Raw genomic sequence first — 24,914 nt, forward strand, 5'->3', positions numbered from 1 at the left:
TCCAGCCTGGGTTCGCCATCCTCTGGTATCCCTCTTCCTTATCTAGTCAGAGTAGGGCCAGGTATATATCAGGTGTGCCTGATCGAATCCCTGAGGCATGTTCCTGAACTTTCCTGAGGCAGGATGCCAGGTTCTGTAGTGCTAGCCCAGCATAAGCCCCGCCTCCTAGAGTTAATCTCAGTGTGCCCAGAATGCATCATTCAGTCAGTTACCACTTGTTAATTGAGCACCTACTAACTGCCAGCCTCTGTGCTAAGTAAGCACTGGGAACACACACCAGTGAACATAGATAGCTGACAGCTCACAGTCCCACCACGATAAACAAGTAACCCACAAATGAAGAAACCATTAAAAACTAAGACGGACTTTCCTGGTTGTCCAGTGGCTAAGACTCCAAGCTCCCAATATAGGGGCCCAGGTTCAACCCCTGGTCCAGGGAACTAGACCCCACACTGCCACAACTAAAGATCCTGCATGCCACAACTAAGACCTGGCACAGCCAAATAAATAATTAAAAAAAAAAAGATCACTAACTTGGGAAACAATGAAAAAAAAGAACAAACTGTAAGAAATGCTATGGAGGGCAAATGACAGGTGCTGTGAGTCTAAACAGGGATACCTGATCTCTTAGGGGTCAGAGAAGTTCTCTTGGAGGAAGTAGAATTAACTGGGCAGAGGAGTGGTCTACGTGCAAAAGCAGTGTCAGGGATGCTGGGAGGTGCTCTAACATGGCCAGTGTGGAGGGTGAGCACCACAGAGGTTTAGTGCAGCAGCCCAGAGTGGATGGGAGAGCCCTGGCTTCAGAGTCACACAGACCTGGTGCAACTCAGCCAGAAACTTGGGTGACAAGTTTCAACCTGTCTGGGCCCCAGTTACCTCCTTTAGAAGGACATGCATGCTTGCTCAGTCGCTTCAGCTGTGTCCAACTCCCTGCGACCCCATGGACGGTAGCCCACCAGGCTCCTCTGTCCATGGGATTTTCTTGGCAAGAATACTGGCATGGGTTGCCAGGCCCTCCTCCAGGGGATCTTTCTGACCTAAGGATCAAACCCATGTCTCTTGGGTATCCTGAATTGCAGGCGATTCTTTACTGCTGAACCACAGGGGGAAGCCCTTAGGGGGATGTGGTGAAGATTAAACAGAGTGATGTATGAAAACTCTTGGTATACCAGCTGCCCTGCCTCATTAAATTATTGACCCTTGTTATTATTTATTGAAGGGTCTTCTGCACTATATCAAGAAGATGGCCAAGTTTTGTGTTTGTTTCCTTGTCTTGGGGACTTTGACAGGAAGACGTCCTGGAGAAGGAAATAGCAACCCACTCCAGTATTCTTGCCTGGAAAATTCCCTGGACAGAAGAGCCTGGCAGGATATAGCCCATGGAGTTGCAAAGAGTCAGACATGACTGACCATGTACACATGCATCGCAATGGGGACTTTGGAGTTGAAGGTTCTAAATTAAAAGTGTTTGGAGAAGTAGAGGCAGAGCTCCCCCCTTTAATTTTTTCCTGACTTTATTTTTACTAGAAAATTTGAATGATATGATTAATAGGCTTGACTTTTTAAAATGAACATTTTATTGGGTTGACCAAAAAGTTCATTCAGGTTTTTTCATAAAAAATTATGGGAAATTTTTTCCCATAATTTTCCCATAATTTCCCATTATGGGAAAACCTGAATGAACTTTTTGGTCAACCCAATGTTTTTGAGTAGTTTTAGATTTGCAGAGAAGTTTAAAACCTAGTACAGGGAGTTTCCACGTATCCTTTACTGAGGTGTTCCTAATAAGCACATTTGTCAAAATTAAGAACTTAATATTGGTATTAAATACCATTAACTGAACTCCAAGCTCAACTTGGTTATCCCCAGTTTTCCCACTCATATCCACTTTCTGTTGTTGTTGTTGTTCAGTCACTCGGTCATGTCCAACTCTTCGCAAGCCCATGGACTGCAGCACACCAGGCGTCCCTGTCCTTTCACCATCTCCTGGAGCTTGCTCAAACTCATGTTCATTGAATCAGTGATGCCGTCCAACCATCTCATCCTCTGTCGTCCCCCTCTCCTCCTGCCCTCAATCTTTCCCAGGATGAGGGTCTTTTCCACTAAGTCGCCTCTTCGCATCAGGTGGCCAAAGTACTAGGATCCAATCCAGAATACCACATTATATTTAGTCATTATTTTTTCTTTATTTTCCTTAACCTCTAATCTGAAAGAGTTTCTCAGTCTTTCCTTATTTTTCATGGCCTTGACTTTTTGAAGAGTGTTGGTAAAAGTATTTTGTAAGAATGTCTCTCAGTTTGGATTTTTCTGATGTTTCCTCATGATTAGACTGGAGTTATGGGTTTTGGGAAAGAGTATCACAGAAGTGAAATGCCACTCTCATCATGTCATATCAGAGAGTACATGACATCAACATGCTTTATCACCTTGATAACTTGGTTAAAGTGGTTGCTGCCAGACATCCCCACTATATTTCCCTATCCATACTCTAGTCTTTGGAATATAGGCTTAATTTTGATAGATATTTTAGAAAACATATTTAGAAATCTATGCTCAACAATGAGAGTTTATCTCTTTCTCAAGCACATTTGGAATATTTACAACTATTGACCACCTTATCTGCTGCAAAGCAAGTCTCAGATACCAATGCATCAGAAGCACACAGATTACAATATGTGACTACAACATAAAGACACAAAAGCAAAACTTCAGGGCTTCCCTGGTGGCTGAGTGGTAAGGAGTTGTAAGGCTTACCAATGCAGGAGACATGGATTCCATCCCTGGTCTGGGAAGATTCCACATGCCGTGGAATGGCTGAGCCCATGCACTACACAACTACTGAGCCTATGCTCTAGAGCCCAGGAACCGCAACTACTGAGCCCACGCATCCTAGAACCTGTGCTCCATAACAAGAGAAACCACCACAGTGAGAAGCCCGAGCACCGCAGCTAGAGAAAAGGCCATGCAGCCACAAAAACCCAGCACAGCCAAAACAAATAAATAAGTAAAATTAAAGAACAATACCTTAAAAAAAAAAAAACACAAAACTTTAGACAACGCTTAGACTTGAACCATAATGAAAATACTATATACAAAACTTGTGGAATGCAGCTAAATCAGTACGTAAGGAGAAGTTTATAACTGCAAATGACTTCATTGAGAACTTCTCTCCAGTAAAGGGAACACGTGACTCAGCACACAGGAGACTTACCTGCACTGTGGACAGGAGTGTGGACAGGAGTTCAGAGGGTTTCTCCCCAGTGTTCTGGTCTTGGGCACTCCACCAGGACTTTAGCCTGGAGAACCACGACAGAATCAGAACCACAGTAAAACACTGAGATTGGATAGCCTACCACGTCCGAAAAGTGGAGGTACAGAACAGATTCTTTTCAATTTTACAGAGAAAAGGGATGAGATGTGTTCCCTATCGTAGCTTTGTGAAGTAAGCTGGCCTTGTGGTTTCTGTCAGAGGTGTTAAGGGAAACCAGGGTTTATGTTATACTTGATTTAGATCCGCTAAAGACATTGCTTTGTTGGGAGCAAGCAATTTATCATTTAAAAGAAGCTGTCCTTTCCAAATCCAAGACAGACAACTTCCCAGTAGTGAAAAAAGTCACACAAGAATACAGGTTTAACCTCTTTTTAAAATAAAAATTTCTGAGTAATGAAGTTTGCTCTGATGTCACAGGTGTTGCCAGTAAGTGCTACCTTTTTTCAGAATGTGCCGCCTCCTTATAAACATCAGACCACTTCTAATAGACCCTCTGCGAACTCTGCTCTCACAGGTTTAGCTGTGTTCTACTTGAGGCAAGTCAAGACTGGGAAATACAAAGCTTCATGGAGACATCAGTGGGAAGAGTGCATTGGCATTGCAGAGCAACATCTCAGAAGTCTGCAGAGGAGACAGGCAAGGCTGCTTTTGCCAAAGGGAGTGAGGTGACCATGTCGGGGGCCAGCTGGGCAAGAGACTGCAGAACACACAGAGTTAAGGCCATCTACTGCCCTTCTCTTCACTGCTCTGGCTGCAGTAGGTCAGAGAGGCAGTGTGGTCTCAACAGAGCTGTGCAAGCCAATGCCTGGGCCCAGGCTTGCAGCTCAAGCATCTGCGGGGACTGCTGGTAGCTCAGAATCTGAAACCCAGCCTGGTTTCAAAGGGAGTGAGAATCATCAAAATCAGCATGTTAAAACCATTTTGGCAGCCCAATCTTTCACAAATTCATGAAAAAATTACTGCACCAGATACCAAGAGTGGGGTCCTTGCCAGGCTGCCCACTTGGAACCACAGCTGGCTATAAGGCTCATGACATGAGTCCTGGAGTATCTCAGGGCATCTGGTCAACCCACACATATGTGAGGGAATGGTGGGGGGTAAGACAGAGGGTCGAAGAGTTCTTCAAAGAGAAGAAATGGAGAATGAGACCCACAGGGGATGGATGTGGTCTGGGACTGCTTAGTCCTGCTTGGATGACACTTTTGGCTCTGGTCAGTCCCAACTACTGGAGGGAGCCTTAGAAAATTTCAAGTTAGAAATTTCTGGCTAACAGGCCCCTCATGGGGACTGGTCTAATTGGGGCACCTGACCAAGATGGTGTTATTGGCCTAAGAAAGGTACTTAGAAAATTTTGAGGAATACCATTCCAAAATGAAGTACTGCTTGAAGCACAGGATCTGGGGCAGGGTACCTCTTGCTGTGCTAAATCGCTTCAGTCATGTCCAACTCTTTGTGACCCTATAAACTAGAGACCTCCAGACTCCTCTGTCCATGGGGATTCTCCAGGCAAAAATACTGGAGTGGGTTGCCATGCCCTCCTCCAGGGAATCTTCCCAACCCAGGGATTGAACCCGTGTCTCCCATGGCTCTTGCATTGCAGGCAGATTCTTTACCGCTGAGCCACCAGGGAAGCCTGGGGACTTCTTACCCAGGTCTAATAACGGTTACTACCACTACCAATGGATATTATTCATTAAGACTTTAACAGTCCAGCAAGAAAGTGGGTTCAGTGCTGAGCCAATGAATTTTCCACCCACTCATCTATCCATCCAATAAATGGTCACTGACCACCAACGCTGTGTCAGTATTATATTAGGTTCAGGAGAAATAGAAGTGGGTCTTCTCAACCATTATCTACACCAAGCAAGTTCTACTCAACTAAAAAAAGAAAAAAAGGAAAAAAGAAAAAATTGGCTACAGACAACATACTTCTCATACATCTGTTCAGTTAACAACTTTTCTCAATTATGGCTCTTGAAAACTGTCCCAGTTACTATGATTCCATACAATTTACCCTAAAACTTAGTGGTTTAAGACAATGACAATATTTATTTTGCTCATGAATCTGCTGTTTGGGCTGAGGTTATCGTCTTTGTTCTGCTTGGTTTTAGGTGGGCTGGCTTGAAGCCTGGGGACTGGAATCATCTGAAGGCTTCCTCATTCACGTCTGGCCATTGATCTTGTCAGCTGAAACATTCTCAAGTTGTCAGCTGAAACATCTCCATATGCTCTCTTCCTGTGGTCTGAGCTTCCTCCCAATATGGTGACTGGGTTCTGGGGGTGAGCATTGCAAAAGAGGGTAAGCCAGGTGGAAGCTGTATCCTCTTTATGACCTAGCCCCAGAAGTCACAAAGCATTGCTGCTGCTGCTGCTGCTAAGTCACTTCAGTCGTGTCCGACTCTGTGCGACCCCACAGACGGCAGCCCATCAGGCTCCTCTGTCCCTGGGATTCTCCAGGCAAGAACACTGGAGTGGGTTGCCATTTCCTTCTCCAATGCATGAAAGTGATAGTGAAGTCGCTCAGTCATGCCCAACTCTTAGCGACCCCATGGACTGCAGCCTAGCAGGCTCCTCCGTCCATGGGATTTTCCAGGCAAGAACACTGGAGTGGGTTGCCATTGCCTTCTTCGAACAAAGCATTACTTCTGCCCTATTGGCCAGAACAGTCACAGCTGCCAACCAGACTCAAGGGGAGGGAGTATGGATCCCATCTCTCAGTGGGAAGATGTTGGTTACATTGTAAGAAGTACTGGGGGATAGACAATGTATATTGGTGTCATCAATTTAGGAAAAAAGTCTGCCAGGAAAGTTGATGTTACTGTTCCATTTCAGTTTCAGACAATAATTCCCCACTTTATTCTACTTTTATAGTTAGAATTTACAACGGAGAACCAATCTATTTTGGAGAATCCAAATTTTTTCCTATATAGCATTTCACGTCTCTTCAGTCTATTGTGTATGCATACTTTTCCCCATTTCAAAGTGTTCTGATATTTAGTCTTCATTTTCCCTCAAGGTGCTTTGTGTGTGTTATAATTTTATTTTTATGTTGGTTTAAGAGAAACCCTCAAAGTTTTTTTTAGAAACTGATAATGAAAAGGTGCAGAAATATCATCTTTAAAGAATGACTCATGTGCATCTTTCCTCCACCTCCCCTGCCCCCACCTAATACTAAATCGTATCTTCTTGGTCAGTGTATTAGTCCTTATACCTTACATTTTATGTAAAAGTCATATTAGTCCCTATACCTTACATTTTATGTAGAAATCATATTCTTAAGATTATTTATTGCTTATGATTTTTGTTTGCATTGTTTCATTGCTATATTTTTTGTTTAAAATATTTAGGTGTCTCGAGTTGGAATTAAACATATTTTTTCCCATCAAAATTAATGGAAATATAATGTTTTTCATTTATCAGCTTTTCACTTAAAGGCAGAATTTGCAGGAATGAATTAAAGTCACCAGGTAGGAGACAGATTATTTTTCATCATCTCCCTAAAAGCTCTGACAGGTTCCCAGTCGTCTGTGTCTGTCATTTTCCCAGTTTCTATCATCCGTCGCTCTTCTAATTTGTCACCTCCATTATTAGCCCCTTACCTGTCTGTTATATTACAGGACTTCCGTATTTCTTATGTTAGGAATGAGTCTGATTGAAAGTAAGAGATAACTAAAAAAAATTGTGATCTAAAGAAGAATCTCCCCCTGCCCCCCATTGACTCCCCCATAAAACAGGAAGGCAGTCCAGGGTTTGTGCAGCTGCTTGAGTATGTCCTAAACCAGTCTTCTTTTGTTCTTCTGTTTCACATTCCCTAGCACAATCCTCCTCGCGGTGCCAAGATGACCGCAGTACCTCCAGGTGTTGTGCCTCAGTTTCAAGCATGAATTAGGGGAAGGGTGAAGCTCACAAACTTCTCCCAAGAGTTCCTTTTTATTCTGAAAAGGAAGTTCTTCCTTGAGACTTCTACCTATATCTTATTGGCCAGAACTTTGTCTTACTGCCACTCCCAACTGCAAAGGAAGTTGGGAAGTGTGTGCTTTGCTTTCCAGCCTCTGTAGTTTAGAAAAGCAAGTTTAAGTGGTTGGAATAAATATTGAGAGCCTCTCATCATATTTGCCACACGGTGTTTAATTGAAATGTATAGCTATGATCCACAAAGTGACCTAGATTTAGCTCTCCTCTAGCTACTTTCATGTGTGTACAAAATCTTAAACACTCTTCTCTTTTCTTTCCATGAGGATACCAATTCCTTTGTCACTCTTTGCTCCATGGTCTCTTCTGAAGGTAAGGAGGAGGAGTCAGCATCTTCTATGCTCCCTTCTGCTCTTTGCAGATAGTGACTGCAGCGCTATTACCCTGATCCCTTCCTCTCTGAATATCAAGGACAATCTCAAGGCCAGGTTCTCCCTCCTCTTCTCTCTCAGCCCAAGTTTCCTCTTCTACACCCCCAAGGCACTTGAGCTGTATCTCTCTAATGGCATTTATCATTTTCTTCATTGAAGCTGAAACCAAACGATTGGAAGTGGTACTGTTTATGAAACGTGTGGTGCATTGTAGGTGCTCAAACTGGTATCTCTTGCTATTACTACTACAGTTAATAACGTTTTATTGCCTTTATCAGACTCAGATCCTTAATGACAGGCTCTGAAGTTGATGTCTGATTCATCTTGGTAACTCACATCTGGCCTGGAATTGTGCATTGCTCATAATGCTATAAGGGGGCGGAGGGTAAAGGCCACATTTCAAAAGAAGGGTGCTGTAATGGTGGGACGTGAGAAATTCCTGGAACCTGAGTAGGAGCTAGAAACTTGCAGAGAAGACCTTACTTCGTTCGCATCAAAAACAGGCAGAGTTCCGACTGATTCGTACGGACGCAGGTGGACCGCCTCCACGCCTGTATTTCGATGAGATACGAGTATCCGTCACTCCACTCCTGCTCTTCTTGATCCGGAAAAGAAGGAGGGACTATGTCCCGCGCGCGGCGATCTGGGATAGCTGCGCACGCGCAGCTTCCGGCTCCGTGTCTTGGGAATTATTTGACGCCGCCGTCTGGGACCTGCACAAGTCTCTGATCAGGCGCGCTGCGCACGCGCGGTGGCCCAGTCGGCTCGGGGAGTTATTTGACGCTGCCGCCCCTGGCAGTCGGAAGTTGCCTGAGCAGATCCCAGCCGGCCGGCCCGACTGGCCTTCGTCGTCCCCGGGCGCCGTGGGAGAGTCGCTGACTGGTGGACAGAACGCCCGCCTGAGGACAGCCGGCCAGGGCAGCGAAAGCGCCGGTCCTATGGCGCGGGTGGCGTGAGGCGGAAGGCCGAGTGCGGCCGGCGGCGGCGCCCACCCCAGCGATGCGGGCCCCGCCCGTCGCCTCAGGTAACCGGGCGGGCCTCCAGGTCTCGGCCAGACCCTCCCCTCTTCTCCCCTCAGGCTGGTCCAAGGATGGCTAAGCCTTGTTTCTCGGTCCCGGAGGCTCTGAGGGCCCGGCCTTCGGAAGCGCATCTTATTTTGCGGGCGGGGGGGACCCACGGGGTCCGGGGGAGCTTGGCCCTGGAGTCGGTGGCCTCTGTCGGATCTGCTCAAACCCTGGGTGGTCCTTGAGAGCTGCCCTGGCCGGGAGAAGCTCTTTCCTGGCAGCCTGGGGGAGGGGGCGGGTCTGGAGCGGAGCTAGACAACTCCGGCGAAGAATCTGGTCCAGCAGCAAGGTTGGTCGAGTGGCTGCCGCCCTGTGGGAACGATGCTGCCCATTGCACGGTGACTCTCGAGGAGGAAGAGTTAATAATGAAGATGAACACCTAGCCCTTGTTTAGCGCTTACTATACGCCGGGCGTTGTGCCAGGCCATTACGTTCACCCCATCCAACTTCACAACAACCCGGTAAGGGAGGATTATTATCCCCATCTTCCTGATGAGGCAACTGAGGCCCTTAATGGTTAGGTGACGTCTATGCCCAAGGTCACAGAGCTGGTAAATTTGACTCCAGATCCAAGTTCTTAACTATTAGGTCAGTGGCTCTCCAACTTCGCTGTACGTAAAAATGACCTGGAACATCTTTTAAAGATTTCTGATGCACGGGTAACAGAGCCAGGCCAATTAAATCAGGGTGTCTGGGAGTGGAGCTGGCGGGCGGGGGGCGGGGACGACGCCAGACAGTATTTCTTAAAGATCTCCGCCATGAATTCAGTGTGCAGCAAAGTTTGGGAACTGCTAGATAATTTTGCATCTCAAGAAAACGTTTCAGTGTTTCTCCAGTTTAAGTGTGTAGGAGAACCTTATGGGACTTTTTTTTTTTAAACTCTGGTTCCACCCGCAGATAATCTTTTCATTAGGCTCACTGCACCTTGTGAAAGCTTACTGGGGGTGGGAAGTAACTTTCTGTGCAGGATTTCCGAGTCAGCTGGACCTTGTAAAGTGTGTGCATCTCATGCGAAACTGTTACCTTGCAATTTTCCTAGATACACAGTCTCACGGATATAGTGTCTCTGATCTCAGGGTCTTGTTTGCATATGTTGTTCTTTGCCTAGACTGTCCTCTTGGGTTTCTCCCTGCGCCACCCAAACACACACACTTCTGCTCTTTCTTACACACGTGCACGGAGCCTTTTCTTCCTATCTTTGGCTGCATAACTCCCAGAGTTTTTAACCTTCAGGATCCCTCTCTGTGACTCTTCCCTCCCAACCCCTCACTCCCAACAACCTTGGGTCTTTCCTATCTGCTCCTTAGCATGATCCTAATGAAATTTACCAATGATCTTTCTGTGCCATATTTCTCTTTCTTCTGCTAAGATTGTGAGCGACTTGAACCATCTTTTCTCATCTCTGTACTCCGCCCAGTGCTTTGACATACAGACTCAACAAAGGTTTTACTGAATGGAATGTTTGAGTCCCTTTTATGCCACATATTGCATGCGGCAAACAGATCCTTCTCTATTTCCATTTTTGCAAAAGGTGTTTGGTAGTTCTTAGTCTACAGAGTTTTGCTCTTTTTTGCTTGAAAAAACTCTAGTTAGGTTAATTAGTGTCCCCAAGTTGAATAAACACGTTGCATTCTTAGCACTTGAATTGCACTAAGTTGCACACTTAGCACTTAGTGACACACTCAAAAGGACTATGTGCAGTCAACATTGATTGATTTTTAATATCTAGTTTTATCACAAGCAGATACAATCAGTTCTGTAGTGGAAACCTTTTTATTGCTCTTAGACGTTTGTCTGTGTTCCCCGCTGAACACTATACTGTCCAAACACTACGTTTAGTTACCATCCACTCAGTGTAATTGGGCTTCCTTGGTGGCTCAGAGGGTAAAGAGTCTGCCTGCAATGCAGGAGACCCGGGTTCGATCCCTGGGTCGAGAAGATCCTCTGGAGAAGGGAATGGCTACCCACTCCAATATTCTTGCCTGGAAAAATCCCATGAATAGAGGAGTCTGGCAGGCTACATCCCATGGGTTCACAGAGTTGGGCACCACTGAGCAACTTAATACTTTAAAATGTTACTACCTTGTTGGCACTTGGTAAATATTAGATGGAAGTGCCGTTGGTAGTTCATCCTATTACTGGGAGGGAGAATTTAAGAAATACTTAACAAAGATTAAAACCTTGATGTCAGAAGAATTGATAAAGTTAGTATGTATTTATTACAGAATGCCTGAACTGCTATTGTCCAACATATTTACAAATTATAAAGGAAGGCAGTCTGGTAATTCAGATTATATTTGTACTTGGCTAGTCTTAAAACCATGTAAGGTTTATACAAGTGAGTATGTGTGTGAAGGTCATTATGAAGAGGTTTTTTGACAGTAAAGATTTTTTTATTGCAGTTAAATATGGTGAAGTATATGGACTGAATAAAAAGCACATTTCATGGAATGGCACTCTTTACATTATACAGATTATTATAGAAAGATTTTCTTGGTTCAGTTTTGTATTGTTTGCTCAAATTTTAGGCTAAGGCTAATGTAGAAACTGATGGAATAATTTATGTTACATTCAGACACTCAAGAAACTTGCCCTGTTTCTCTGATCAGATATGGCAGAGTATCCCATTCTGGCCTTAGGACATGGAAGAAACTCAGTCTTTAAGCTTCAGGTTTAAGTCTCTAGGTGATCCCCAAGAAAAGGTGAAAAACTACACAGACTCAGTTAAAGACCAAAGGTGACTAATCATGAGAGCCTGAGGACTAGAAATGATTCTTTTAAATATGAGGTACCCATCGGTGTTAGCAGATGTGTTGCCTGACATCTGTAAAGACCTTTCAGATAGGTCTGTTTCAGATAGAATACATTATTTTCTTTGGTGCAAGCTGATTAAGAGTTTTAGAATTAAGGTACATGGAGTTTAAGTCTAAGTTTTTATAGATGAAGAAAATAGGTAACTTGCTCAGGACTACATGGTTGGCTGTAGCACATCCAAGACTAGAATGCAGGTCTTCTTGCTCTGGATACAGTATCCCCTTCCACCCTCACACCTCTCATATGAGAGGATGTCATGTTTCTGTGTGTGTGTGTGTGTGTGTGTGTTGGGATGGGGGAAGTGGACAGAGTAGTGTGCTATGTTTGAGATACTAAGTTAGATGAATAGTGAGTGCTTTTCATCGTATGACATGTACTTTGCTGTATAAACTGGGGATGTTACGATAAATAAGACACAGCTCCTTTCCTTCAGGAATCTATAGCCTAATAAGGGTTGTAATAAAAGTGTAGTATCTAAGGCAGCTTTGCCAAATAGAAATTTCTGGAACTGTTCTATATCTGCACTGTCCAATATGGTAGCCATTAGCCACATGTAATATGTGAAATGTAACTAGTGTAACTGAACTGAATTTGTAATTTAATTCAAATTTAAGTAACATGTAGTTATGGTTACTGTATTAGAGCAAGTGTGAGGCATAAAAGATGAGCATGAGCACTGTGGTGGTGGTGGGGACAGACAGAGTATTCTTTTGTGGGGGGTAGGCTAGCAAAAACTACCTGTTTTCACTTTTCGGAAGGAATGCAGGCAGAACTTGTCTCTCTTTCTTGTAATTCAGGCATTTTATAGGATCCCTAACAGTTAGAATCTGGTGCACAGGTGAATGCATTCCTTTTTGGCCAAGGTTGATTGATATTTGCCATGGGGGTCAATAGGACTACAACAGAAATATGAAATATGTTCTTTTTGTCTTTGTTAGTTATAAAAGTTCTATGCGTGACCTTGAACACATGTATGTGCCTTAAGATCCAGCATTTATTTACTCAGTTCATTTATCCAGTGTTTCGGCACCCTATACCCTATTTTTCCTTAGAGAAACAAAGCATGCCTGATAGTGTTTATCTTGGATTTGTACTACTCAGAGTATGTTGACTTACATTGCTTTGTTTGATCCTTCTCCCGAGTCACTGTAGCTAGGTACTGCAGGTATTCTCCCTGTTTTACAGGTGAGGAAACTATGACAAAGAAATGCCAAGTGACTTGTCCAAGGTCATATGGTGAGGTGCGGAGTCTGAACAAAAGAAGGAGCATTGGACTTCGCGGCAAGAGGTGGAACTTCTTATCCCAGCTCACCTGTTGCTTCATGTGACCGTGAGCAAGTCGTAGTGGCTAGTGACATCTGTCTTCCTTAACTTCCTATGCTTGTTATGGAACTAAAGTGAAGTAACGTGAGAACTTTTTGAAAATGGTCAATTGTATCCAGCTGCATTGTTATCCAGCAGGATCTGTAGCAGTTTTTTTGTTGTAGGATGTTCCCTTCATAAATCATCACCTCAGTTGTCATGTTGAATGCTACTGTATCTTGGATTTATTCATCGTGGGTTTCTCTTCTTCACTATGAAACTTTTTCTTGGGCAGCAGTTGTGTCGTATTCATATTTGCCTCCCTACATGTTAGGACAATATCTGACACATAGCAGGTGTTTAAAAAATGTTTGTTCAATGAAATAACTGATGTATGAATTTATTTTACAAAGTTATGAAAAATTGTTTTCTGTAATTAGATTTGAAGCTCCTTAGGAACAAGAATGATGTTTATTCATTATGATATTCCCCGTGCTTGGTGTATAGAAGGCATGTAATAAATATTGGCTGAGTCAATTGATGTAATTAATGCCAGACTGTGGTCTTAGTGTGTCTACCACTGTATTGATCATTTTGGTAATTTGTCAATTAGACCAGACCTTCATGTTACTCTGTGGTAGTACTTAGAAGCCATAAGCTGTTACCTAGCACACAATGACCTGACATTAGAAACATCCAGAGAGTACCTAGAAAGTGGAAGTGTGTGAAGTTGGGAAGGATATTAAGTGATCTTCAGGGGGCACTGTCATTTTTGCCTTGCTCCTATCTGGTAAAAAAATCCACCTGCAATGCAGGAGACCCTGGTTCGATTCCTGGGTTGGGAAGATCCACTGGAGAAGGGATAGGCTGCCCACTCCAGTGTTCTTGGGCTTCCCTTGTTCTTCAGCTGGTAAAGAATCTGCCTGCAATGCGGGAGACTTGGGTTTGATTCCTGGGTTGGAAAGATCCCCTCGAGAAGGAAACAGCTACCCACTCCAGTATTCTGGCCTGGAGAATTCCGTGGACTGTATAGTCCATGGGGTCGCAAAGAGTCGGACACGACTGAGTGACTTTCACCTTCAATTCAATATCACATTTACTTCTAGAGTGTTGACAGTGGAGACTTCGCTGTTAGCAGCTCAAATTGATAGCCAACAGCCCTGATAGTTGGGAAGGAGACTCATAAGATCCTTAACACAGCAGTCAAAGCTGTCAACCATCTGACTTCAGTTATGTCTTCCTATTTCACCACAGTGCCCAACCCTCCCGGCCATGTTCCCATCCTTCCTGCCCTTCCCTTCCTCAGTGTATCAGACACACTGGTGTCTGCTTTTCTACTGTCCCCTCAGCCTGTGTTGGACACTTCCATCAAATTTCCTTAATAGGAATTCAGTTTCTGTTGTGTTATTCCTGTGATAAAGTTAAACTTTTTCTCATCTCTGCCCCCAGTTTTTACTACATTAATTTCAGATCTCCAGTCCTAGTATTCATAGTCTTTCATAATTATTAATTATAATTATAATTATAATAATGATATTCCATAAGTTCAAGATAAGTCACTCCTTATCTTGAAACCCTACTGCCTTCTGTATGTAGTTTGCTTTTCTGCCACTCTAGGTTTTTAGTTTATGATGCTATTTTTTGCTACTTGAAGCAAGTGTCCTTCCTCTTATATACTAGCTGCCCCTTGTATTCTCTTATCCACTCCATTTTCTTATCTCTGTTAAAATTTATAATTTTGCTTTGGTACCCAATTCATATGCCCTATATACTATAGTCTTCCCTGATTGTGTGCTTTTGTTTTCCAGCTCAGCCTTTCTTTCATCCAAAAGTCTTTTGTCCTCTAAACTTAGATAATATCTTGCCTATAGCTTTTCTTTTTTTAAAAAAAGGTGTTCAGAACTTGAATTTTTTAACTTTCGTTATTTATGTATTTTTTAACCTCAATTAGACTATAAACTTACTGAAATAATAACCAAGTCCTAGTAATCTGTTTCCTTCCTGATCTACTGCATTGTACATAATAGATGGTTCAGTTCAGTTCAGTCGCTCAGTCGTGTCCGACTCTTTGCGACCCCATGAATCGCAGCTCGTCAGGCCTCCCTGTCCATCACCAACTCCCAGAGTTCACTCAGACTCATGTCCATTGAGTCGGTGATGCCATCCAGCCATCTCATCCTCTGTTGTCCCCTTCTCCTCCTGCCCCCAATCCCTCCCAGCATCAGAGTCTTTTCCAGTGAGTCAACTCTTCGCATGAGGTGGCCAAAGTATTGGAGTTTCAGCTTTAGCATCAGTCCTTCCAAAGAACACCCAGGACTGATCTCCTTTAGAATGGACTGGAATAGATGGTTAATAACTGTCTATTGAATAAATCAACTTGATGCCAGTGTCTGAATATTTGTGTCTATGGTGAAGTCTACCCATATATACTTAGCAATTCTTTGACATGTTGTTGTTCAATCACCAAGTCATATCTGACTCTGCCGCCCCATGGACTGCAGCACACCAGGCCTCCCTGTCCCTCACCATCTTACTGAGTTTGCCCAAGTTCATGTCCATTGAATCGGTGATGCCATCCAACCATCTCATCCTCTGTCGCCCTCTTCTGCCTTCAGTCTTTCCCAGCATCAGGGTCTTTTCCAGTGAGTCAGTTCTTTGCATCAGGTGGCCAAAAGAGTGGAGCTTCAGCTTCAGCATCAATCCTTCCAATAAGTATTCAGAATTGATTTCCTTTAGGATTGACTGGTTTGATTGCCTTGCTGTCCAAGGGACTTTCAAGAGTCTTCTCCAGCACCACTGTTCGAAAGCATCAGTTCTTCGGTGCTCTGCCTTTATGACATGAAGAGCTATTAATTAGGGGCTTCCTAGGTTTGGCACTAGTGGTAAAGAACCCACCTGCCAGTGCAGGAGATGAAAGAGACCATGGGTTTGATCCCTGGGTGAGGAAGATCCCCTGGAGGAGGGCATGGCAACCCACTCCAGTTTTCTTGCCTGGGAAATCCCATGGACAGAGGAGCCTGGTGGACTGCAGTCCATAGGGTCACAAAGAGTTAGACATGACTGAAGTGACTTAGCACACATTCATGCTATTAATAAGAACTTATATCAAACTGTACAGCAGTTCTACTATGCAGCTAAAACTACTCATATTTTTTCTGTGATCCTTCTAATTTTCAGTCATGAATGTTTTTCTAGTGTAATCATGATATATACATCCCCCCATACATGTTCCAAACATCTTACATGTCTTGATTCTCTAATCACAACTCTAAAGGGGGCCGTTATCCTGCTGTTATTTGCATTTTACAGATGAAGGTGCTCAGATGCAGAGGTAGAGTAACTCTTGTAAGATCTCTTAGCTTGCAGGTGGTGGAGCTGGGTTTGAATATAAGAAGCTTAGTTCCAGAGTCCTGGCTTTTAACCAGTCTCCTATTTGTTTTTATGCTTCTTATCTCTATGTTTAATGGCTACATTATAGTATATAGAGTTAATCTGCCCTAATTATGAAGGTATTGTTGATGGACAGTTAAATTATGCTCACTTCCCCGTCTTAGGTGCAATACAACAGTGACTGTCTAGTGCATTTCTCTTTTGAATTGGTTCATGAGGATAAATTAAGCAATATTAATATCACTGCATCAAAGCACCTGATATTACTATGTCTCCTACTATGTATTGGCAAAACATTCATGCTGTTCTTGGGTGAATGGTTAGAAAATTGGCATCAGCCTGAGGTGCCTTACAAATGTGTGTCCATTTAGTGACAGGATAGAACTAGAAATGGTTCCATGGTGAGTGGATTAGGCAGTCAAGGCCCAACAGGATTTTTGACTCGTGAGAGGTTGATGCTGATGTGAACATCCCTGTCCAGGAGGCCCTAGACTATGGAGCACTTCTGGTTCCTAAAACCGTTGATGTTCTCTGAGATCTCTGGGTTTGGTATTTGGACAGCCTGAGCTGTCCAGCAAGAGGGGGTTCTTCTTTGTGCGTTTGAGAGTAGGCTGACCACTGACAAAACTGAGCCCAGCAGGACTTACCCTGCCAAATCTGCCACGTTACACTCGACCCTCAGCTTTTTTCCTCCCCTAACGGCAGCAAACATGAAACAAAATGATGTTATAGGACCTCCACAGATAGATTATAACCCCAGACCCTGGGGCAGAGATGGGTTAGGGTAACTTCCAGGGCGGCAATGGCTCATTCATAACGTACGCCTCCCTACGTTCCTTCCACAAGAATCATGCTAATTTGGTTATCAAAACTAGCATATGCTTTTATCTTTGATCAGTCATAAATTGACCCACGAGTTTTTTTTAGCTTGCATCCTGTTTTGTTTTGTTTTTTAAACTTGAGTCAGCTGAAAACATTTGAAGAGTAGACTTTACAGAGAAGTTCAAATTTTCTCTGTGTCTCTTGAAAAATTGGGTCTGTATTCTTTAAGGGTAATAGTTGGTTAAGGCTGAGTAGTGACTGTGCCATTAAAGAGAGCTTTAATTCTCTAGTTTGCCACAATGCCCACCCTACCTGCTTCACAATTTACTGTGTTTAGTTTCCTAGACTGGAGGTTTTTGTCCTTCCCAGATCTAATATTTGGTAATGACTGCTTCACTGTGTTGAAATTAACACATAATATATAACCTAACAACACAGAAATTTAAAAAAATATGTGAAACTAACAATAACAAATTAAAACCATGAATTACTATCCTTCCGATAAAATTAGTATTTTGGTAAGAATGTTCAGGTCCAGCTATACTAGACATATAAAGTGGTCAGATGCTTGTGTCTGCTTATAAATTGAGAAGTAAGACAGTAATATGCACTTCATATTTGACATTTTGAAATAAGGGCTAAGTACATACGAAATTCTTGTGATTGTGTTACTGAAAGCAGTGTGTGGTATTAGCAACTCAGATACCACCAATGCTGTGGCCTTTGGTGATGTGATTGTTCTGAAATGGTGAACAGTTCTTGGTACAGTAAGGTTCTAAACATGAAAAACTTGAATTTTCCCTCAGTTTGCAGGGTTAATTACGTTACTGGAAAATCTGATGTATATTAAAACACCACAAAATATTTTGTATATATGAGTAAAAGTTAGATTTTTAGGCTGAAACAATTGAAAACACAATGATTTTCTGGCAGACATTAGAAAGTCAGGTAAAATGTAGCATAATTGTAACATAATTATTCATTGTGCAGGACTGTCTTCTGTATTATAAGATCTGCCCATAAATAACCTGAATCTGTCCGTGAATAACCGGTAGCATGCCCTGATCATAATGTTAACCAGAAGTGCACCTGATGTTTCCTAGGTGTCTTCTGGAGTGGGGGGGCAGTCCTTTTTTTAATTGAATATCTTTCCCTTAAACTCTTGAAATGTGTCCCATTGGCCTTACCTCCTAAATCAAAGTGTGGTTTTATCACACATTTTGCTAGTTTAATAGGTACAAAAGGATACTTTTAGTTGCTTTACTTTTTGATATTCTTATTTGTTTCCAATGTTTATTTTCTCTTCATTGTTTTATTTAACTTGCCTGTGCAGTTGGCCCTCTGTTGGTGGTCCTGAATCTGCAGCTTCAGCCAACCATGAATTCAAAATATTTAGGAAAAAAATTTTCATAAAGTTCCAGAAAGAAAAACTTGAATTTACCATGTGCAGGCAGCTTTTTATATGGCATTTCTCTTATATTTACAACTATTTACATAGCATTTTCACCGTAGGAGGTATTTATTATAAATAATCTGGAGATTTAAAGTATATGGGAGGATGTGCATAGATTACATGTAATTACTTTATGTAAGAGACCTGGTCATTTGTGATTTTAATATTGTCGGAGGGTCCTCGAACCAGTACCCTGTGAATACCAAGGGACAGTTGTAATTACAATGTATATCTTCGTCTTAATATTTTTGTCTTTTATGCATTTTATTGAAAGTTAGCATCTATATTTTTCTATTGATATTACATGCATTTAAATATTTTAATTCAACCTTTTCATTGTATCTTTTCTATTCCTGTCTACCTTACATGTTTCTTGAAATGTGATAAGCATTTTTAAGCATTTATTTCATTTTCTTCCATGTAATCATTTAAACATTAATAGATTTGAAAAATTAAAAATCTCTTATATTTAAAAACTTTAAACAAAATTTTAAGAAAAATTTAAGAGCTATTAGTCCTGTTTTGACTGGTCTTCCAGAGTGTTTTTTCAAGAAAGATACTCCTGTCTATACTTCAGAATTGAGAAGGATGGTAGCTGTTTTTTTTTTTTTTTTTTTTTTTTTTATTTTTAAACTTTACAAAATTGTATTAGTTTTGCCAAATATCAAAATGAATCCGCCACAGGTATACATGTGTTCCCCATCCTGAACCCTCCACCCTCCTCCCTCCACCCTCCTCCCTCCCCATACCATCCCTCTGGGTCGTCCCAGTGCACTAGCCCCAAGCATCCAGTATCATGCATTGAACCTGGACTGGCAACTCGTTTCATACATGATATTTTACATGTTTCAATGCCATTCTCCCAAATCTTCCCACCTTCTCCCTCTCCCTCTCCCACAGAGTCCATAAGACTGATATACATCAGTGTCTCTTTTGCTGTCTCGTACACAGGGTTATTGTTACCATCTTTCTAAATTCTATATATATGCGTTAGTATACTGTATTGGTGTTTTTCTTTCTGGCTTACTTCACTCTGTATAATAGGCTCCAGTTTCATCCACCTCATTAGAACTGCTTCAAATGTATTCTTTTTAATGGCTGAGTAATACTCCATTGTGTATATGTACCACAGATTTCTTATCCATTCATCTGCTGATGGGCATCTAGGTTGCTTCCATGTCCTGGCTATTATAAACAGTGCTGCGATGAACATTGGGGTGCACGTGTCTCTTTCCCTTCTGGTTTCCTCAGTGTGTATGCCCAGCAGTGGGATTGCTGGATCATAAGGCAGTTCTATTTCCAGTTTTTTAAGGAATCTCCACACTGTTCTCCATAGTGGCTGTACTAGTTTGCATTCCCACCAACAGTGTAAGAGGGTTCCCTTTTCTCCACACCCTCTCCAGCATTTATTACTTGTAGACTTTTGGATCGCAGCCATTCTGACTGGTGTGAAATGGTACCTCATAGTGGTTTTGATTTGCATTTCTCTGATAATGAGTGATGTTGAGCATCTTTTCATGTGTTTGTTAGCCATCTGTATGTCTTCTTTGGAGAAATGTCTATTTAGTTCTTTGGCCCATTTTTTGATTGGGTCATTTATTTTTCTGGAGTTGAGCTGTAGGAGTTGCTTTATATATTTTGAGATTAGTTGTTTGTCAGTTGCTTCATTTGCTATTATTTTCTCCCATTCTGAAGGCTGTCTTTTCAGCTTGCTAATAGTTTCCTTTGATGTGCAGAAGCTTTTAAGGTTAATTAGGTCCCATTTGTTTATTTTTACTTTTATTTCCATTATTCTGGGAGGTGGGTCATAGAGGATCCTGCTGTGATGTATGTCAGAGAGTGTTTTGCCTATGTTCTCCTCTAGGAGTTTTATAGTTTCTGGTCTTACGTTTAGATCTTTAATCCATTTTGAGTTTATTTTTGTGTATGGTGTTAGAAAGTGTTCTAGTTTCATTCTTTTACAAGTGGTTGACCAGATTTCCCAGCACCACTTGTTAAAGAGATTGTCTTTAATCCATTGTATATTCTTGCCTCCTTTGTCAAAGATAAGGTGTCCATATGTGCGTGGATTTATCTCTGGGCTTTCTATTTTGTTCCATTGATCAATATTTCTGTCTTTGTGCCAGTACCATACTGTCTTGATAACTGTGGCTTTGTAATAGAGCCTGAAGTCAGGTAGGTTGATTCCTCCAGTTCCATTCTTCTTTCTCAAGATCGCTTTGGCTATTTGAGGTTTTTTGTTTTTCCATACAAATTGTGAAATTATTTGTTCTAGCTCTGTGAAGAATACTGTTGGTAGCTTGATAGAGATTGCATTGAATCTATAAATTGCTTTGGGTAGTATACTCATTTTCACTATATTAATTCTTCCAATCCATGAACATGGTATATTTCTCCATCTATTAGTGTCCTCTTTGATTTCTTTCACCAGTGTTTTATAGTTTTCTATATATAGGTCTTTAGTTTCTTTAGGTAGATATATTCCTAAGTATTTTATTCTTTCCGTTGCAATGGTGAATGGAATTGTTTACTTAATTTCTCTGTTTTCTCATTATTAGTGTATAGGAATGCAAGAGATTTCTGTGTGTTGATTTTATATCCTGCAACTTTACTATAATCATTGATTGGTTCTAGTAATTTTCTGATGGAGTTTTTAGGGTTTTCTATGTAGAGGATCATGTCATCTGCAAATAGTGAGAGTTTTACTACTTCTTTTCCAATTTGGATTCCTTTTATTTCTTTTTCTGCTCTGATTGCTGTGGCCAAAACCTCCAAAACTGTGTTGAATAGTAATGGTGAAAGTGGGCACCCTTGTCTTGTTCCTGACTTTAGGGGAAATGCTTTCAATTTTTCACCATTGAGGATAATGTTTGCTGTGGGTTTGTCATATATAGCTTTTATTATGTTGAGGTATGTTCCTTCTATTCCTGCTTTCTGGAGAGTGTTTATCATAAATAGATGTTGAATTTTGTCAAAGGCTTTCTCTGCATCTATTGAGATAATCATATGGTTTTTATTTTTCAATTTGTTAATGTGCTGTATTACATTGATTGATTTGCGGATATTGAAGAATCCTTGCATCCCTGGGATAAAGCCCACTTGGTCATGGTGTATGATCTTTTTAATATGTTGTTGGATTCTGATTGCTAGAATTTTGTTAAGGATTTTTGCATCTATGTTCATCAGTGATATTGGCCTGTAGTTTTCTTTTTTTGTGGGATCTCTGTCAGGTTTTGGTATTAGGGTGATGGTGGCCTCATAGAATGAGTTTGGAAGTTTACCTTCCTCTGCAATTTTCTGGAAGAGTTTGAGCAGGATAGGTAGCTGTTTCTTAAAAGCAAATTCCCAGGCCCTAATCCAGACCTACAGAATCAAGCTTTTTAGGGATGGAGTTTTGGAATCTGCATTTTAAACTAGAGGGGCTATTCTTATGTGTACAGTGGAGTTTGAGAGGTAGCTTGTCTTTTTTTTCCCTAAAAACACTTTTTCCCCTCCAATAATGTATTGCCTGGAATGGACACTAAATATTACGTAAATATTCCTTAAATATTTGAAAACCTTCCAACTACTTTTTTTTTTTTTAACTAATAAATACCTTAAAGCGAATGGACATTTTCAATTTTTTGTTTGGACTTCCTTCAGTGGCATAAAGGGAACAGCTTCTAACATCTTCCTTTTTCCCATTGGTAAACCTTGGCATTCTAAAACATTCAATATGCACTGTGTGCCAAGGACTTCTCAAAGATTCAGGAAGTGAGGTTTCCCCTCAAAAAAGGTTGACACACTTATGGTAAAAGATATCTTTACAAAGCTAATGAATAACCTAACCTGACACTTAAAATGGATAGCCTGTAACAGGGACTCAGAGATGGGGTAGAGGGGTGATTGGCGGATTAAAAAAAAAAAAAAGTTTTCCCAAAGAGGGTACTTGAGCTGTGCCTTGGAGAAGGCAGTGGCACCCCACTCCAGTACTCTTGCCTGGAAAATCCCATGGACGGAGGAGCCTGGTAGGCTGCAGTCCATGGAGTCGCTAGGAGTTGGGCACGACTGAGGGACTTCACTTTCACTTTTCACTTTCATGCATTGGAGGAGGAAATGGCAACCCACTCCAGTGTTCTTGCCTGGAGAATCCCAGGGACGGGGGAGCCCGGTGGGCTGCCATCTCTGGGGTCACACAGAGTCGGACACGACTGAAGCGACTTAGCAGCAGCAGCAGAGCTGTGCCTTGAGGGGTAGAGACTTCATAAGGTGCATTGAGGTGGGGAACAGCATGAGTTGTAATAATAGGGTGTGAAAAAACTTGCTGAGTGTGAGCAATCATCAGTAGTTCTTGGGGCCATTGCTTGGAGGATGGGATGGGAAAGTGGCAGTAGAAGATGAAACTGAGAAGGTGGATAAGCAGTTTCAATTAGAATTTCAGCAAGATTTTTTCCTTTATTTGGATAAAATCATCTTAAATTTTATATAAAAGAGTAAATGCCTGAGAATAGCTAAGAAAAGTTTTGGAAAAAAATAGTCAAGGTAAAGGGAGCTTCCTTTCTAGATACTAAAACATTGTATAAAGCCACTGAATTTAAATCATTATAACATGAGCATAGGGATAGACAAATAGTTGAACAGAACAGGTTTGTAAATTTCTACATAAATGAGAATTTAATATATGACAAATTGGTATTTCAGGTCAGTAGGAAAGGGTGTGATTTAAAAAAAAAATATTTGACTACATCAGGTCTTAGTTGCATCATTCAGGGTCTTTTGTTGCGATACATGGACTCTCTAGTTGTGGTGTGTGGGCTCAGTAGCTGCAACATGCGAGCTCTTGAGTTGTATTCTTAGACTGCAGAGAATACGAGCTCAGTAGTTGTAGGGTAGGGGTTTAGTTGTTCCACTCCATGTGAGATCTTAGTTCCCTGACCAGGGATCAAACCCATGTCCCTGCATTTCAAGGCAGATTCTTAACCACTGGACCATCCCAAGGATGTATTTTTAATAGATGATGTTGACACAACTGACTATACATCTTAAAGGAAATAAAATTAGGTCTTTCCTGTAACACTTACAGAAGTAAATTCCAGATGGCAAAAACTTAAATATGAGGACTAAATTATCTTTCTTGGAAATCTAGTAGACTACATATACATTTTAGGGCTATGTTTTTAAACTTTTGGACCTAGACCCACAATAAATATTTTATGTATTTTATATTGTGACCCAGAACATACGCATATATAAAAAATGAAACAAAATTTCACAGAACTTTGCTTACCTTTACTGTGTATGGTGCCTTTATTTTATATTCTGTTTCATATAATTAAAAAGTATTATCTATTACATTTATTTTATGACCCATGTTTTGGAAAGCACTGATATGGAGGATAGGAGGGAGAAATCATCTAAGGCAGACTCAAAACTAGAAGGTGTAAAATAAAAATATATTTGGCTAGAATAGTGAAATTTCATTTCATACCTCCAATCTGGCAAATAAATAAATACATAAGTAAATCTGATTCTTGGCAAAAGATTGGGAGTGAGAAGATAGAAAAGCTCTCATCCATTCCTAATGTGAATGGGAGTTATTACAGCTTTTGGGGAAGCGATCTGGCAACGTTAACCTGTTAACGTTAAAAATACATATACTCCTTGATCCAGTAGTTTCTCTTGTAGAAATTTAAAGGCCACTGATTAAGGATATATAAGCAAGCCTATTTTTTGCATTATTATTTCCTAGTGACAAAAAAATGGGAAATGAAGTAAATATATTAGTTTTTTTCTCCTGAAAAAAACATTATTAGGAGATTGGTTGAATAAATTATGCCACATCGTGGAATAGTACATAGCCATGAAAAAGAATCTGTTATTAGAAAGAAGTATATTTGTGAGGTACTGGTGAATAAGAAAAAGTATATAGTTCCTAGCTTTGCGTGTATATAAATTATTTTAATATGATTGAGCAAAATACAAGAGGAAGTGTTAGGTTGTTTAAATGGATTATGTATTCTGGGAAGTGAATTACTTGGATAGGGAATGAAGGCAAACAAATGAAAAGGGTGAAAAATCACACTAAAACAAAAAACCCTGTAGTATAATGTTCCTGTGTGTTTAGGTAAGAGATTATAGTGTGTGTATGTATATTATACTGTGTACTCTATGTATATGTATTTATGTGTATATATGCTTATTTTAAAAGGTGAGAAAAAATGTGTGGGTATAAGTTGTCCTCTGATGGGAATGGCACCCTATCAGAGTTTCCCCTTTTTTCCCTTCCAGTTTTGAGAGAGTTATTTTAGGGCAGCCGGGGGTAGGGGAACACCAGGATACCCTTGTCGGGGGTTCCTTATAAATCCTAAGGAGACTGAGTCAACTTTAATAGGGTCTCACATCCACCCATCCTTCACATTGTAGGTACCTTTTTTGATGCTGATCCATCCCTTCTGCCTTTGTGTTTTCAGGGACTC

The 24,914-nt window shown here is 41.3% G+C and overlaps 1 protein-coding gene and 1 long non-coding RNA gene across 5 annotated transcripts in view; one reads left to right on the forward strand and one right to left on the reverse strand.

Annotated features, from left to right (window-relative positions):
• Window positions 1–1,732: 1,732 nt before the first annotated feature.
• On the reverse strand, window positions 1,733–8,276 carry LOC138990459 (uncharacterized). Its single transcript, XR_011466592.1, has 3 exons — window positions 8,098–8,276; window positions 3,212–3,296; window positions 1,733–2,136 (listed from the first exon to the last, which is right to left on the reverse strand). It is a non-coding gene; the product is annotated as an uncharacterized lncRNA (long non-coding RNA).
• Window positions 8,277–8,434: 158 nt separating this feature from the next.
• Window positions 8,435–24,914, forward strand: part of RALGAPB (Ral GTPase activating protein non-catalytic subunit beta) — a 93,403-nt gene continuing 76,923 nt past the window's right edge. For 2 of the 4 annotated variants that reach the window (XM_070381718.1, XM_070381719.1), the window contains exon 1: window positions 8,435–8,638. The gene's annotated coding sequence lies outside the window, so the exon portion shown is untranslated. The remainder of the gene's footprint in view (window positions 8,639–24,914) is intronic. The other 2 variants (XM_005895987.3, XM_005895988.3) reach the window with 1 other exon arrangement.

Source organism: Bos mutus, chromosome 13 (assembly GCF_027580195.1).
Source record: "Bos mutus isolate GX-2022 chromosome 13, NWIPB_WYAK_1.1, whole genome shotgun sequence".
NCBI lineage: Eukaryota > Metazoa > Chordata > Mammalia > Artiodactyla > Bovidae > Bos > Bos mutus.